A 17213-nucleotide genomic window follows, 5' to 3' on the forward strand; every position below is an offset into this window, starting at 1 on the left:
ATAAAGTTCAAATAGTTTTCAGTTTACACATCTGTTAGGCTACATTTACACTAGTGCATGTTTGTTTTAAAACGCATAGCTCAGACAGAATCATCATTTCTATTAATTTATTCTAGGTTGATCAATACTTCAAAAATTTTTAAATCTTTATCCACTTTCATAATTGGATTTTATTTTCTTTCATGTTTTATTGTTATTAAATTCTGTGTTGTAGTATGTCTAATTATTTGAATGCATAAAAACAACTTTGTTAGTCACTAATATTTTAGTACTATTTTTATGCTATTGTAGGAACTATGGATATTTTGAATTGGCTTTTATTTTTTAGATTTTACTTTAACTTTTAGTAATTGTGCTTTTGTCATTTTTATTAGTTGTTTTAAATATTGCTGTTTAGCCTTTTATTTATTTTTTTCACTTTTAGATTTAGTCATTTTGGTGCTTCAGCCTTAAACCGGTTTCTTTTCAGTTGGTTGCCAGGGAAGCATTTCTACTTCGTTTAATATTTTTATTATAGTTTTTTTTAAATATTTTATTTTATTTCAGTTAATGAAAATAATTTTTGATTTTAAATCAGATTTTTAGTTTAGTAACAATGCTGGTGTGTGTAGAAATGAAATTCTCATAACATTTCAGTGCTATCTGGCTACAGGTGCCTAGGCCTGTGAGATCATGTTTGATTTTGCAGTGGTTTGAAGTACAAATATTACAAACATTATAGGGACAGACAGCTTGCACTGATTACATTTCTTTATGACTGGATTTGATTAATATTTAACAAATTTCTGACATGCAGTGTGGAACTTGACAAAGGTCTGGCCTTAAAAACAAGATGAAACAATCAGTCTGGAATTCTTCAAAAGCTGTTGTTGCTGTTTCATGTCATCCTTTTTTTTTTTTTTCTCTCTTCCTACTTCCTTTTTTCTTGCTATTGAGCTGATTACAAATTCATTCACTTTCCCTAATGCTTCCTGCTTAACTGTCATCCTTTGTATATAGGAGCTTCTCAAATATGAATGGTGACCGTCACAAGGGGTTTGAATCTGGAAGGACTGAGGAGCTAGGTACTGTATGAGAGAAACAGTCCTCTTAAAACCTCTTGAAGAAAAACCTCCTACACTTCTGTGCTTTTAAAAAGCCTTTTTTAGGAGACTGTCTATGATCTATCAAGCACTTTCTCTGGAGAGGCTGACTTTCTTTTAGCCCTCACGAAACCTGTTTCCTATTGCATAAAATTAAATCTCTTTTTTCTATGTTAAGATATTCACCAGACAATACACTTACGTTAATTACATAATTTATAATAAACTTATTTTTTTATTAAACTTCATTATTTAAGTATAATTAGGCCTACAACCGTGATTTAGACCTTATGATAAGTAACTGTTTTCATGGAAGCACTTGGTATTTCAGATTTGGGACAGAGCTGTCTTGTAGGAACATCATAATTGTAGTGAGTATTTACTGGAACTGTAATCAAAACTTTTTAATCAGTTCTGGGGGGACTTGTATAGTTACCCAGAGTCTCATAGCATTACGTCACTGTCAACAAACGTCCAAGATTTATAATCGCAACTATAACATAAAGGGAAATGATCAACATAACATATTTTATGGCATAAATTTGCAGCCGTATATACTGTTCATGCCGCCAGCAACATTGAATGCATGATGTCATGTCATCATACATTATGCATTGTCCACTTTTTTTCTTTTGAGCAGGTGTTTAGATTACTGAACATTTTAAAGGTCATATTAAACATGCACATGCAGACAAAAGAATTTTTGAATAAACCTTAAGAATGGATGGTTCTTGAAGGAGCAGTTCACCCAAAATTTAACATTCTGTCATTTACCCACCCTCATGTTGTTCCAAATTTTTAAAGAATGTTTTAACCATTTTTTGTCTATGCAATTAAAGTCAATAAAGTCCAAAAACACTATTTCAGTGTTTCCCATATGTTGATGTATTTGTGGCGGGCCGCCACAATATCCAGATTGACCGCCACAAATACCCAGCGCCCCCTGCCATCAGCTCCCACGTCTCACACACACGAGCGTGACTTTAGCACAATATTTAACTACTTTCAGACCCTTTTAGCGGCTTTTTTTTTTTCTATAAAAGGCACATACTGACAAACCTAGCTTTTTTTTTAAAAAAACCTTAGCTTTCATTCAGCTGGAAGATGTCTCCAGACCTGCCCTGCGAGTGCGTGTTCTGACTCTTCCGCAGCAGTGTCGCCTCTCTCTGCGTTCATTCTGTGCAGTAAATGAGTACAAAACAGAGTTTCCAAGCACCTGTCGCTTACTGACTGTTTGGAATTATAAATATGAGCATAATTCGTCTGTTAATATGCTCATAGTTTGTTACTCAAAGGCAGGCACTGCACTGAATGAGACAAAACCGTAATCTAGCCAAAACCCCCCCAAAAAATTATATAATTAAACAACACTGCGTCGTCAGCGTTGGTATTGTATCAGACCCTTGCACTTAACATTATATGAAAATCAAGCTCAAATGGAGTTTTGTCAATGGTGACAATGTTTTTAACCAGAGAATGACGGAGATGAGCGTTTTGTCTGTCATTAGAACGGCTGTAACTGTTATCTGAGGCAGCAAGTGCATTGCATTATATGCTTTCATAAACTTTTACAGGTTATATAATGTTGATTGTAGCTATATGGGCGCTTAGTTTTTCTTGTTGTTTAATACACTTGGCCAAAATCTCAAATGAAGCGCTTATGCACAGGATGTTTAAAACGCAGGCCTACAAAAGTATATTGGCTAGACGGCAAATAACCTAATTCTCCTCTTCTCTTCAAACCCACAAAAACATTAGCCTTTACAGACATAGTGTTTGAGTAAAGAAAATGCTGTACTATTCAGACATCAATTATTTATTTATCCTTGCATTGCGAAAAAGCGGAGATCTGTTTCCAAGCTGTGTGCGGCGCCGGGGTGAAGTTACGAGGTTTCGCTGTCAAGATCTTTTTAATGCTTATCATTGGTTAACTATTTTTAAAATCCTCTGATTTAAAATGATGATAATAACGAATTATAATAGACTCAAGTTTGGATAATTTTTCACAGCACCTGACTGGGTTAGAGTTTTTGCAACTGCCATACTCTGCCGTACGGAAACGCCATGTGAACAGCTTTATTGGGCATTTAGTTGTATTACAGAATGTGACAGTTCATAGAGTAGAACAGATCCGAAGTGCCAAAACCTTTGCACTTTTATTTACAGTCCATGGTCTGAACACAAACTTGACGCAATGACGTCATAAATATGCAAATTAATACGTGACGTCACCCGCCACTACAAGTCTCTCAAAATCCTGTGGGAAACACTGTATTCTATGGAAAAAACAATAAAAACTATTCCTTTGAACCAGATTGAAGTTAAATTGTATGCATTTCACGGAGTTATCTGCCTGCATTAAATATGTTAAGCCAATCTTTTTAGGGTTTGTAACAATGTCTGTCTCTCGAGGGCATCATATGGCTTTTGAGTTTCACAGATTTTATTCTCAAAAGAGGATAATTCCAGGAACACTTTAGCATGTATTATTAAAATTTGTCTGTCATTTCATTTTCATTCTTTTTATCTTGATGTTTCAACTCTTCCATCTTTTCATGGCTTTTTAACATGGCAGCATCAATAATAAATAAACACATTTTATATTTGAGAGTAGAAGATTGTGTCGGTGCAGCACAGACCAATGGTCCAATTGGTATGTTCATGAATTGTTAGTATTAAATTTTTTCTTGCAATATAGAGTCCTGCAAAACATTTGTATAATTCACTTTTATACTTTATCAAATTGGGCAATTGTAATCTCAAAAACTCCCACATATGTTTTATGTTAGTAAACCTGTTTAGTTTAATCATGGGGTAATCGGTGTTCTGTGCTGTTCAGTTGATTTAGTTGAACATCTCGCACTCAGTTTTTACAGGTCATGATATACTTGTCTGATCTTAGTCCCATCCTTTACGGCATGCACCCATCAACCGCCTCCAGTCTGGGGTGCAGCCATCCGCTTTCTCAAGGGAGCCTTATTCTGGAGGGGACCTGGTGACGCACCCTTCAATTCTGATGAGAGAAGCACCCTCCCTCTGTCGTCTTCCTCTGATTTTTCTTTTTCTCTCACTCACACGCTCTCTTGCTCTCAGCAGTCACACAGCTAGCGTGACTACTGAAGGCTTTTCGCTGCAGGGAACCCTTGCCTGCTACTGTTACTGAGTGGGTTTGAACGAGACACATTCAAAGGATGTGTTTGCTGTAGTGCTACGAGCGATTCCTGCAACATGAAGAAGTTTGTGACTATTGTTCTTCGAGGCCTGGTCAGCTTGTCTATCAAACCTGGAGATAAAACCTGGAGCAAGGAGCATGCCCGGCAGCTGAAGAGAGAGGCCAGGAGAAGACGGACTGCATCTAAGTGGGGAAAGGTGATGCAAATAGATGTCCTGCTTAGAGATGAGAGGGGTAAAATGTTAATACTAACCTATGCCTCTCAGATACGGCTGGACAGCAAAATCATTTAGGTGTTCTCATGAAGTCTTCATCACAAGTAGTTCAGGTAGTAAGTCAGTCAGTGCTAGTAACACGTCTGTATTTTAAATTAGTGAGAAATTTGTTAATTCTTCTCAGAAGTGATGACCATATGAGCTACTTTCTTTATTAATCCAAAATTGTTGCTGACAGTATTGTATAGTACATATAGTACAGCCTTTCAGTGAGACTATAACTCTAATCATAAAAATGTTGTCTAGTTCTCCTGCCAAAAAGTCACCAATCTCTTGCATGGTTTCATACACTCTGTGCCAAGACGGTCATTGGTTTTTGTTCTCCATCTCTGTCTGCTAGGCTTTGTCATATTGCCCTTAATAGAATTGCTTTAGCATTATGGATCTGATTGGATATATTAAGATAGCGACAGGGGAGGGAAGTTGTGGGGCCAGCAAAGATTTGGGGGTCTAGATGTTCTCATCTCTGCTGGCAGAAGCGGTCATTATTCATTTTCATTGGTCAGATTAATCAAGTAAGAGTTGACTGTCTGGACATCTGAATTATATATGCCCTCTTCCTGTGCTGAAAGGAAGAATTTGGTTTTCCGAGGTGACGTTTATTAACTTTTCAAGAGAATAAGATTGTAAACTGTGACATGCAGGTTTTTTCGTTTCCGCTTTATTTGCTGGAGTGCTGCAGCGTTGTGATATTTTTGACCCGCTCGAGCATTTCAAGTGAAATCAGCTTTAGTATTCAACATTTGAAGACATTTTTTATGAGATCTGAAACCAGTAGGCTGGATGCTTACTCGAGCAGATCTCTCCGTTACACACATGCAAGAAGGCGGCTGGCGATAATATTGCAGGACTTGGTTCTTACAGATACTCGCAGATGAATGGTTTAGATGTAGCCTAGAGCTTAAAAGTTGATGTGCTATACATAGCTTTTTAATAAAATGTTTAAATTTAGTGGTTACGAGGGTCCATATTTACATTTCTAACTGAAATAACCTCAAATGTGCCTTGGTGCACCCCTCGCCACATTTCTCTGATTAAAAATTTTGGTCTTTTGGTGCCACCAAGAGGATTTTTAAATTTAGATGATGCAAACTGATGCTTTTGGAAAAAACTAAACCAAAAGCATCTTCTTTTTAAAATGAAGCATGGTGTGTTGTGTAGCAAAACAATAGGTTGTGATTCTCTGACTGGGTATTAACACTTTTCCTGTTACTATTGTGATGCACAAGCTTTTGATTCGTCAAGGAATCAATATTGGTCAAAGCTAGTATAATGTAACACAACTAAACAAAGGAACTAAAGTTGTCCTTCATTCCAAATTAATAATATTTATGTTGTGTTTGGACCAAAAGTGGAAGGTGCTCTGAAAATGTTTATGTTCCAGGTAAATATAATTGGCAAAGTAAACCTATTATTATAAATTAATAAATACTTTTTATTAATTTAACTGACTTTAATTTGATGAGTCTGTTCAATACAGTGTTATTGTTATGCATTTCTCCCACACCTTTGGTTTCTAGCAGGCGAGGAGACTTTTCTTATGGACAGACATACAGCAGAAGAAAGGGGAGAGGAGATATATCACTGTGACCTGCTCTGTAAAAGTTACCTTCTAAGACACCATTTATTTTCAATTAGGTATGAACGGGCACAGAATTCAGACCGGACGTAATCCTGTAAAAGCAGTAAGAGATGGAGAAGTAGACAACTTTTTTTCCCCTCTGATGAAAAGCAGAAACCTGAGCTGGTGTGAGGACAAAATGCTTGAACTTTCTTTTGTGTGTCATACAGTCACTGGCCAAGAATGCCAGTGATGCTCTTCTTCACACTGACTGAGATGGGGATTTCTGCACCTCTGTTTATCTTACTTGGATAACAGATCCTATCACTTAGCTGGAAAGATCGGACTTCAGAACTCAACAGATTATTTTCATTAGAAAACCATATGAGACCATTTTTCTAATCATGATTTCAGTCCTTTTTTTCAGGAATTTTCATATCTACATCTGCGGTCACATTCAAATTGTACATGTTCATTACTTCAAACTTGGCTGTACGAAGGTTTTCATACTTCTATCCTAGACCTTTGTCATTCTGCCTGTTTTGTGCTCAGTATCCAGAAATTCAGATCCCTCTTCCAAGTCTGTCTTTTTCACTTTCTATGCGTGTTGCTTTTAAAGGGGTCATATGATGCTATTTTAAAGATCATTATTTGGTGTAACAGAATGTTGACATGCTTTAATGTTCAAAAAACACATTATTTTTCAAATACTGTACATTATTGTAGTCCCTCTATGCCCCACCTATCTCAAACGCGTTGTTTTCAACAAAGCCCCTCCTTCCAACAAGTGCAGTCTGCTCTGATTGGCCAACTGACCCAGTGTATTGTGATTGGCCGAACACCACAAGCACATGTCGGAAATGTAACGCCCCTTACCATAATCGCGAGCTTCAGCTTTCAAGTTAGTTTTATCAGTTCAAGCCTGAAAGGGGAACAGAATCGTGTGACAGACACAGTGATGATGCTAGTATGTATTTGCAGTACACAAGCCGCGGTTAAGACGATTTCTGACGGGCTGTACACTCCGCTGTGATGTGACCCTGATACACACTCACACTCACACTCACGACGCGTTACGCACAAAACTCCGCATTTGAACAGTCAATAACAAATTCTTGAACTAATAACAAAACTTACAGTCGCTGATTCAGAAGCGCCAGATTGTCATAGCAATTTTTTTTCTTTAGAAATAGCCTTCGTGCACAGCCAGCCTTGTACTCAACTAGGTTCACGAAACTGTCGTCCATAAAATGCATTTTCACAAATTCGAACATTTGGGTTGTGTTGTAAACAAATCTTAACCAGTGATTCCTAATTGCATCTACTTTCGGAAGGCTAAATAAAGTGCTTTTGGTTTTGCATAGAAACACACAGCCTCTCCCTGACATGTCTGCATCAACACTACTGCGGTTACTGAAACCACGCCGCCTTTCTTTGCGTGAACATTTGGGCGACATTACGCAAATATTTCCACATCGTGACGTAGACATGTGGGGTCGTGTTTGAATGAGCCATTTTAGGGGGGTGTGGACGAGTCTTAACTTTTATAAAGAATATCTCTTTGGGTTTGAGACTTTAGTCTTTGCAACTTTAGGGATCTCATCTATGCATGAACAGATTGAAATCGCATCATATGACCCCTTTAAAGAATTTTATTTTTTTTAATACGGTTAAACATGTTCTATGCACTGTGAGTGCTGCACTATTGTCTGTATTTTACCAAATAAATATTTAATAGACAGTGGAACGGGATATGTGTAGAACATTGTAAAGCATGTCGTTTTAAATTCTGTGGAAATCTGCTGTGTTTTATGTAGAATCCTGGGCTCCAGAGTTCTTTCAAGCCTTTTTGTGTGTTTCTCTTGCCATAGCTTCCTGAATCCGATCCATTTCATCCAATAAAACTGACTTATTCCTTTCTAGAAACCACTTTAATTGTCCTCATCCTTATTACCAATTATGTTTTAAAACAATACTTGATCTTAATGGCATTACTTTAGATCAGTGGAGCGGTTATATTAGAAGTACAAGCAAACCTCAGAACATTCATGATGAATGATGTGCGCATTTATTGTTTACTGAAATCCCTTTTGACAATATAACTCATTGGGACTTTATCTAGCACTCTGTGTGTGTATCTTCCGCAGAAGTTGGCTGTGGTTGGTGCCGGTGCTCAGATAAACGTGTCACTCTGTTTGATGCAGCAACAGTGCGTATGCTGAATGCAAAAGTGCGACCCAATGTGTTTGTCTCTTGCATTTCTCTGCACCGCTTGAGACCTTGACATAATGACTAACCTTACGTTATCTGTCAGGCATGGTGAATTTTTAAATAAGCTAAACAAAAGTGTGTTTCTCTCTCTCTCACAAGCTTTTGTAATGCCAACTTATTGCTGACAGGTGTTTTCTACATTATTGTTTTTGCAGCACCTGCACCCTCTCTCTCTTCTGTTGGTCCTTACCCTATTGTTTTTCTAAGGATTATTATTTTATTTTTATTTTTTCGACTATCCGGGGCTTTTTGGGGGCCTTAACAAAAACTCTTGAAAATTGGCACACATTGGAATCTGCTATCATTAGGACGCTGCAGAGGGTGGAACCCGGGCGTGGCACAGAGGTTCTACAGCGATCCAGTCTGAAATCTTGCTGCATAGCTCCTACATACTTGCACGTATACATATGAAACTTGGTACACACACAGATCTCATTGAGCCGAACAACTTTCGCTCTGCATGTCATAGGCTCCGCCTAATCTATTCAAGGCTGTGTGAAAAGCGCATGCTCTGGAATTTGCAACACATCCTACGATATTTCATTGATTGCAAACTCTGTCAACGTGATCTCAAGACATCGGGGATGCAAAATTTAGATTTTTGATATCTCTAATGGTTTGGCTGTGGCGAGGCGACAAAGTTATGGTGAGAAATGAGAAATAGGAAGTGTCTTAATAACTTTTACACACTTTGTCTGATTTTGTTTAAACTTCATTAGTTTGTTCGTTATATAATGCCATCACATAGCTGTGACTATTAGGAGTCAAAGTTATAGCGCCACCAACTGGCAGCAGGAAGTGTCATTTTCAAAATGCTTTGAAACCAGCCTCTTATTTTTACTCAATTTTCATCAAATTTCACCAGAAGGGATTTCTAATAACTTAAAGGCTGTTGCTTTAAGTGCCAAACTTTAACATGACAAACTTTAATATTGTTTTATGGTGTTTTTGAGGCACTTAACATGCTTAAAATTTCATGAAACTCGACACACACATCAGTATTAATGATAGTTAGACACTGGCAAAAGCTCATAAATGGACGTGGAAGAGGCACTCTATAGCGTCAACTTTTGACAAAGGTTAGGGGGTTAGTTTTAGCTACAGTCACCAAACTCTGTACATATATTGTTCTCATCAAGTCGGAAAACTTTCTAATTTACAGTCATCGGCTGCGACCAACAGGAAGTCGACTATTTTGATTTGAATGTGAGAATTTTTTGGAAAAATCAGGCTGTGGAATTTTGCATACTCTGACCAGGAGAATCAGGCAATTCACACCAAAATTTGTCAACATGATGCCAACACATCGAGGAACCTAAACTGCAAACCGATTTTGGATATCTTATATGGTGTTACCATGGCAATTTATTAAAGGTCCCATGACATGCTGCTTTTTGGATGCTTTTATATAGGCCTAAGTGGTCCCTAGTACTGTATCTGAAGTCTCTTTCCCGAAATTCAGCCTTAGTGCAGAATTTCAGCCACTACGAGCCAGTCCCACAATGAGCTTTCCTTAGGACGTGCCATTCTGTGTCTGTAGCTTTAAATGCTAATGAGGAGGAGAGAGGCGGGGCAAGGTGGAGGGTGGGTGTGTGGCCTTAACCAGCTTTTCAAAATCGAAACAGTGCAGGTGTTTTTATATCACTGTATTTCTGAAGGAAACCAACTGTTTTCAGAAAATTTGTGATGTCATTTTCATTTCATTTTGCATGCAATGTCTGATAAAGCAGCATTTGTGAGTGGAGCTCTGCTTTGTGTACAGCGTTACCGCGGAAACCGCTATCTCCGCGCTCTAAAAGCGCCTCCTGCTGGCAGAGAATGAATTTGCATATAAGCCGCCACAAATAGTCCAAGTCTGTGGGAAACACTGTACACATACTTAGGTGTTCATTTGTACATCCAAACACTGAGCAACTGTCATGCTTCGCTCGTTTGCAAGCCATGATGTCTCTCTCTCGAAAAAAAATATTGCGCTCTCCTCACATGGTAGTAGCTCATTTTCTCATGGGCGGGCAAAGCAGAGAAAGGGGAGGTAACCTTTCCCCGTATGACGACATAAAGGGAAGATTCCAGATTGGGCCAGAAGCAGGATACCCAGGGCTCGGTTTACACCTTCGCCATTTCTAGCCACTGGGGGACCATAGTCAGGCTAGGGGAACTCATATTAATGTTAAAAAACCTCATAAAGTGACATTTTCATGCCATGGGACCTTTTAAAATAACAGTAAAAAAGGAAACCGATATTTTCTCAAATCTTTAAAGTGCACAATCCAAACTCTTCAAAACTTTTTACATATGGAGAACAAGTAATTCTTTGGAAACATGCTTAGCTTCATAAATGTATCATGCTCAGGGGCCAACAAAAAATTAAAACTATCACGCATCATAGCTGACAGATGAAGACTGTAATACCAAGGTTGACCACCAGAGTCACGGGATATTAAATCTTTTAACCCTAACCTTGTTTAGCTCATTCTTAATGTATAAGAATGAAAAATAATGCATAGAATCGGTTGATATGTACTTTACGGTCAGTATACTTTTACATAATTTTACATAATTATTTTAGAAACGCTTATAGAGCTTTAAAAAAAAATTATATATATAATATAATTTTTATTTATTTATTTAAGCTAAATATTTACAAGTTTTATGTATCCTATCCTCTCTCACTGATAGGATAGGAAATATTTTAAGCCTTTACTGCTCAGTTCAGTTAGTTAGAATAACTTTAATATGGTAGTATAGTTTTATATAATTATTTCACAAATGCTTATAAATCATTAAAATACTTTTTAAAAAATGGTTGAAGACCATAAAAAGTGTTGGTAACAAAGGTCTCTATTGGTAACATTAATGCATTAAATAACATGAACTAACAATGAACAACATACACAAGTCAACATTTGAAATGAATCACAACCTTTCATCAAAGTTGTCCTAACACCAAAACAATACCCATTCTTGTCTTAGGACAACTTTTTGTACTTTTTGATCCACTTCAACTGTTGACTACTATATTTTTAGAGCAATTATTTATTTATTTTAGTTAATAAAAGTATTAATGTTCATGTTAATTTACACTGTTAACTAATGTTAACAGATACAACTTTAAATTTGAATAATGTAATGGTACATTTTGAACTTAATTTTAATTCATATTTATAAATGCTATATAATTATTGTTCATGTAAACTAATATATTTAGTTAACAAATGAAACTGCAATTTAAAGTGTTACCAAAGTTGTATATGTTGTTCTGTGTGTGTATGTGCATCTTGATCTTATAATGTAACCCTTTCATTGCTGTAACCTTTAAGTCCAGACTGCCAGAGGGTTACTGTAAATGTATGTGCCTGCTCTGCACCGTTTTCCTGATGCCACCAGGGTGGCTTTTGCTCTGATGGCTTGGGACCGTCAACGCTGCTTGCAGATTTAATTTATTATTATTTTATTTTATTTTTTTACAAACAAACTCTTGGGAATGGGAATCTTTAATTAAATTTTGTTTTGAGTGAGTCATTCATTCTGACTCCGATCAAAAGATTGTGTTTGTTAGAATTTCTGTTCAATTTATTTAAAAAAGACCGTACATAAGCACCATTTGTTTGTGAATCAGACGCTAGTGTTGTTTTTTTGCATGCAGTCAGTGAGGAAAATGCAATAGTCATGCATTTATTGTCTTTGTACCATTTTGTGACACAGTCATTTCACATTGAGCCTAGACAACAGACTCCACTCAAAATAAATTTTTGTTGTGCTGTAGATTTAGCAGCAGCATAGCATATTCGCTGAGTAACGGTACAAGGAATCATTTAGACCAAGTTAGACATTTTCTTTGTAGATTTGTTTTTAGTTAGTGTTTAAACCCACATAAAGTAGTAGTCCTGTTTGACTCTTTCTTGTGAACCCAATATCCATGTTCCCTGTTTGTGTTTGCAGTGTTTTATATCTTCTCTGAGAGGCTTTCCTCAGATTATCCAGCTTTTCCGCAGGTCATTTGGACCCATGTGCACTTGTGTGTTTTGTTCTCCCTGCGGTTTTAGTTTGCACCTTTCTTTGTCCTTCACACACACATTCTTTGTGCACAGCCTACATGTTTCCATTCTAGTGTTGCGGCACACAAAATCCATTGTTGCGTGAACACACAGAGTCATTTTGGGGTTTCAAAAAACCTTGTATGTGGGCTAAATATTTCGGTCCTAGTGTTGCTCCACACAGAGTTCATTGAAACTGACCTGATCCAATTGTTGCTTTCAACTCTATGCACAAAAGAATGTCAGTATGGGGTTTCTACATTTGACAGGTTTGCTTCAGCGCAAGAGCTCCTTCTCCTACATACCTGCGTTTTGAACTGCCTTCCATTCAAGAGAAAATAATGTAGGGTTGGCCTTCCTGGGTGCTTTGGGGGAAGAGGGGATTTACGTAGGTTTTGTAAGAATTGCACATCTCAGACACACTTAGGGTATGAAGTTAGTGTTCATTAGTGCACTAATACTGGTAGGAGTGTTCTTAACCCACCCAACTAGCAGTCATTGAGACTAAATCAATAATGTCTATGTCCACAATAAAACTTTCTTACATGTGACTTGTGAAGAAAATGAAAAGAGAAGGTAAATATATGTGAGCCGAATATTTGTGGTGTTTTCAGGCTGTAAATATTTGTCAAATTACACTAAAAGTATGAATGTGTATATTTAGGATACATGCTAGCTAGCTAGCTAGCTATAAAAATTAGCCTTGATTAGACTGACAGATTAGTCCACATATTTAAAATGTAATTTCCATTACAGTGTTATTAAAAACACTAAATCATTTGAGATGTGATGGAAATGGTATCTGACTTGGTAACCAGTAATATATTACTTATATTAAACTTTTTCAAACACACTTTACGACCTCAGGGCCAAAATGGGTATTTGTTTAGCTATGGGTGATTTATCAAGTTGTCTTGGACATACTTGCTTCTCTCTTAAGACTCAGCACCACACAAAGGTCTGGCTTATACTCCTCATTTACAATTATGCCAGGTAATGTAATATTTTAGACTTATATAACACACACAAAGGTTTCCCCAGCCACGTAATCCTGATGCCCTTTTGTCTATCTTGAGAAATGTCACGTGTGTCATACTGGCCATATCACTGATCTCTGTTGTGACCGGTCGAGATGATTGCGTGATGGTTGACGTAATGAATCTGTCTTCTACTCTCTGCCAGGCAGCACAGTGACACATTTCATGAAGTGTCCTTTTTTTGGTCCATGCTCACTCATATCAAGGATGGTAAAAGGACACTGTTTGGAATAGTGTGTTTGATTAAATACTTGTCTGAAAGTGGCAGTGCAGTACCGTATAGCACAGTGGTTCTCAACTGGTTTGGCCTTGGGACCCAAGTTTTTATATTTAATATATATATATATATATATATATATATATATATATATTTTAATATATATTACACGTTTATATATATACTGTATATGTAATATAATTTGTTAAAAAACAAAAACAAAGCAAATTCATTTCACAAAAATTAAGATAAGAAGTTAAGAATATGACTAATACTGAATAAACAGCCTATAAGGTAAGGCTATTAAATAGCAGTCCCAAATTAGTTTTTGTTAATACAGTTGGTATGAGCCACCACAGTCATTTAAACATATACAAAATGACACAAAGTGAAAATAACATTTTTGGGTTATGGAAACAGTTACCATGGTGAATATACAATACTAACATGAACTGTTAATAAAACGTGGAAAGCTCCTGAATTAAGTTAAGTCGTGACGTATTGTCAAGTATGGTGACCCATACTCGAAATGGTGCTCTGCATTTAACCCATCCAAGTGCACACACACAGCAGTGAGTAGTGAACACACACACACACACACACACACACACACACACACACACAGACACAGACACAGACACAGTGAACACACACACAGACACAGTGAACACACACACAGACACAGTGAACACACACCCGGAGCAGTGGGCAGCCTTACTCCAGCGCCCGGGGAGCAATTAGGGGTTCGGTGCCTTGCTCAAGGGCACCTTAGTCATGGTATCGAAGGTGGAGAGAGTGCTGTTCATTCACAATCCCCACCTTCAATTCCTGCAGGTGCGGGAATCGAACCAGCAATCTTCAGGTTACAAGCCCGACTCCCTAACCATTAGGCCACGACTACCCCTGAATGAATAGGGCACAGTATAACATCTGGCAGGACAGGATAGTTCGCTTTTCTGAAGTGAGAGACTTACAAAAATAATGATAGAATAATGACACTGACATTAAACCTGTCAACATCTCATCTGACCGCAGATACTGAATCGTGTGGAATGCCAATCCTGCCATAATTAGAAATAAATAAATAATTAAAGAAATAGACAAAGAAATCTAAAAAAGCAAAAATAGATAATTACATATCATTTTTATTTCCTTATTTGTTTTGTTTTTTAATTTCCACATTTATTTCTTCTCTTTTTTTTTATTTATACACTTATTTCCACTTTTATTTATTTTCACATTTACGTATTTATTTATTTATTTATTTCCACATTTATTTATTTCTATAGAGGGGTAAGCTTTGAGGCCACAGTGACACCTTGTGGTGCCCAAACGAAGTACAAGAAGTGTAGCCTACATGACGCGTAGAGCTGGGTAGTAATTGATTACATGTAATCTGGATTACGTAATCAGATTCCAAAAGTTAAGAACTTGTATTTAGAGTAAGTTACACTTTAAAATAATCGTAATCAGACTACAGTTACTTTATGGATTACATGATTACATATTATTCACATAATAGCAATAAATTATTCATAATTCATTGATTCTCCCTAATTTATCTTTTTCATCTTTTTTAAATTTTCCTTTCTAAAATAACCTACCGATTATATATGTGTATATATAGTCCAGTTTTGTGGACATTCACACAAAGATCAGTCATCATTAGTCAGGTGGTGAAAGAATTTGACCACTGGATTTACAAAAATCATTTCAGGTTTAAGAATGGTTTCAATATTGCATCAACTACTGATGAACACACATTCATTTTTATTTGAATTATTACTCTGTAGTTTTTTTTTTAACCATGTATTATTAATTATAACTAATTAAAATGCACATATTAATGTTATTTCTTAGTTACATGCAATGCAGGTATTCCAAAACTTTTTGTCATCTAAACCTTATTCACCAAATATATTAGCTTGAAGTACCCCTGAGATTTAAAAATAAATATTTCAATAATTATCACATTTGCATGTTCACGGTTTCTTTGTTGATTTAATGATCACATGGCATGCAGGTAAATAAAAATATTTCATCTTTTTTAGTAAGTGTTTTATTTACTCCTTATGAATGGGAGAAACTGCAACGCGCAATATGGAGGAATAGTCCCACATTCTAAATAAAAGAGCCAAATTTCCCATAGAAACCTAACTAGACCAGCCAATGCACATGCACAGTCTTAAGCACGTTATGACTCCACATGCACATTGGCTGGTCTAGCCTGAAAAATAAGCTTTTTAAACGCTATTTAGCATAAGAAACAACATTCATGGGGTAATTAATTTCAGATTTTTGTTGCTGATTTGACATGGCATTTAATTGTGAGTTCAACAAGTAGTTTTTGAGATGTCAGGATTCCCCCATTCATTAAGATAGGTCTTGTACGAGCTGCCCGGAAGCCTTGCAAATAGGGATACCGAGTTAAGAGACTTTCCTCGAAAGGGAGTTTGTTTTAAAATGTATTTATTTTCATTTTAATTATTTTATGATTTAATTAATTGTCAGCTTTTCATTAAACTCACAACCCCCCTGCAGTTCCTTTACAAACCCTAGTTTGGGAAACCTTGATGTAATATAATGTTGTAAATTACAATGAAGTTTTCTTACACTTTGCATTTTTTCCATCATTATGGTACAAGATAATGCTAATTAAATCAATGTGATAAACGAGTTAAATCAAAAGTAATCTGATTATATTACCTAAAATGTGTAATGTAACGTATTACGTTACTGACTACAATTTTTGTCATGTAATCTGGAATCAGTAACGGATTACAATTTGTAAGTAATCTACCCAGCTCTGAATGATGCGCCTCTTGATAGTGTGGGATGAATGACCTAGATGGGCAATATGGCCAAAATCTTATATCACGGGTTATTATTTCAGTTTCACGTGGGGGGTTGTTTCGGCTGAGAAGTGATCTTCATCTGTGATTGCGTGCATTTGCTGAAATTCGCTAAAGCCTGCAATCGCTTTCTTATGTGCGCTGTTTTTTTTTTTAGGTTTCACTTTAAACGCATACAACGCATGTTTCCAAGATTCGGAATAGGAGGCGGCATCAGTTACTGTAGAAGATTTGTCGCCTCAAGCCACTTCCCTTGTGGACAGTCACCGCATCAACTGATTATAATGGGTTCTCTTGGTGTAGACACATACGGATTAATCACATGTCTTAGGCTGGAAATATCCAGAATTAGGTCAAACAAAATGTGTCCATGAGAACGGAGCTAGTGAAACACACACGTCATGCATTGAACATACAAGCATCATGCTCATCCAAACAGCGCCTGTCGTGTGCCCTCAGCTTTTTGAGCTAACTGCATTTTTTTTTTTAATGTAACCAAAAACCAAAAACAACATTGACAGCATCAGAAACAAACCCGTAAACTGATGTCCAGGGGCATTTAAAAAAAAAACGTATTAAATGTATGCATCATGAATATGGAATGCCTCGTTCTTAATTCCAATCGATAAATTCAGTTAAAATAATAAAGGGCTGTTACTAGTAAAAATCCAATCAGTGTCAACAAAAGCCACCAGAGCCATCATTACTG

General features: G+C 36.7%; 1 protein-coding gene across 4 annotated transcripts in view; it reads left to right on the plus strand.

Annotated features, from left to right (window-relative positions):
- The window catches only part of ppp1r13bb (protein phosphatase 1, regulatory subunit 13Bb), a 59704-nt gene that overhangs the window by 10194 nt on the left and 32297 nt on the right, over positions 1-17213 (plus strand). Inside the window, exon 3 of one of the 4 annotated variants that reach the window (XM_058755649.1) lies at positions 1000-1064. The exons of the other annotated variants lie outside the window; for them this stretch is intronic. The gene's annotated coding sequence lies outside the window, so the exon portion shown is untranslated. The remainder of the gene's footprint in view (positions 1-999; positions 1065-17213) is intronic. 4 annotated transcript variants of the gene reach the window in all.

This window comes from Onychostoma macrolepis, chromosome 20 (genome assembly GCF_012432095.1).
Source record: "Onychostoma macrolepis isolate SWU-2019 chromosome 20, ASM1243209v1, whole genome shotgun sequence".
Classification (NCBI taxonomy): domain Eukaryota; kingdom Metazoa; phylum Chordata; class Actinopteri; order Cypriniformes; family Cyprinidae; genus Onychostoma; species Onychostoma macrolepis.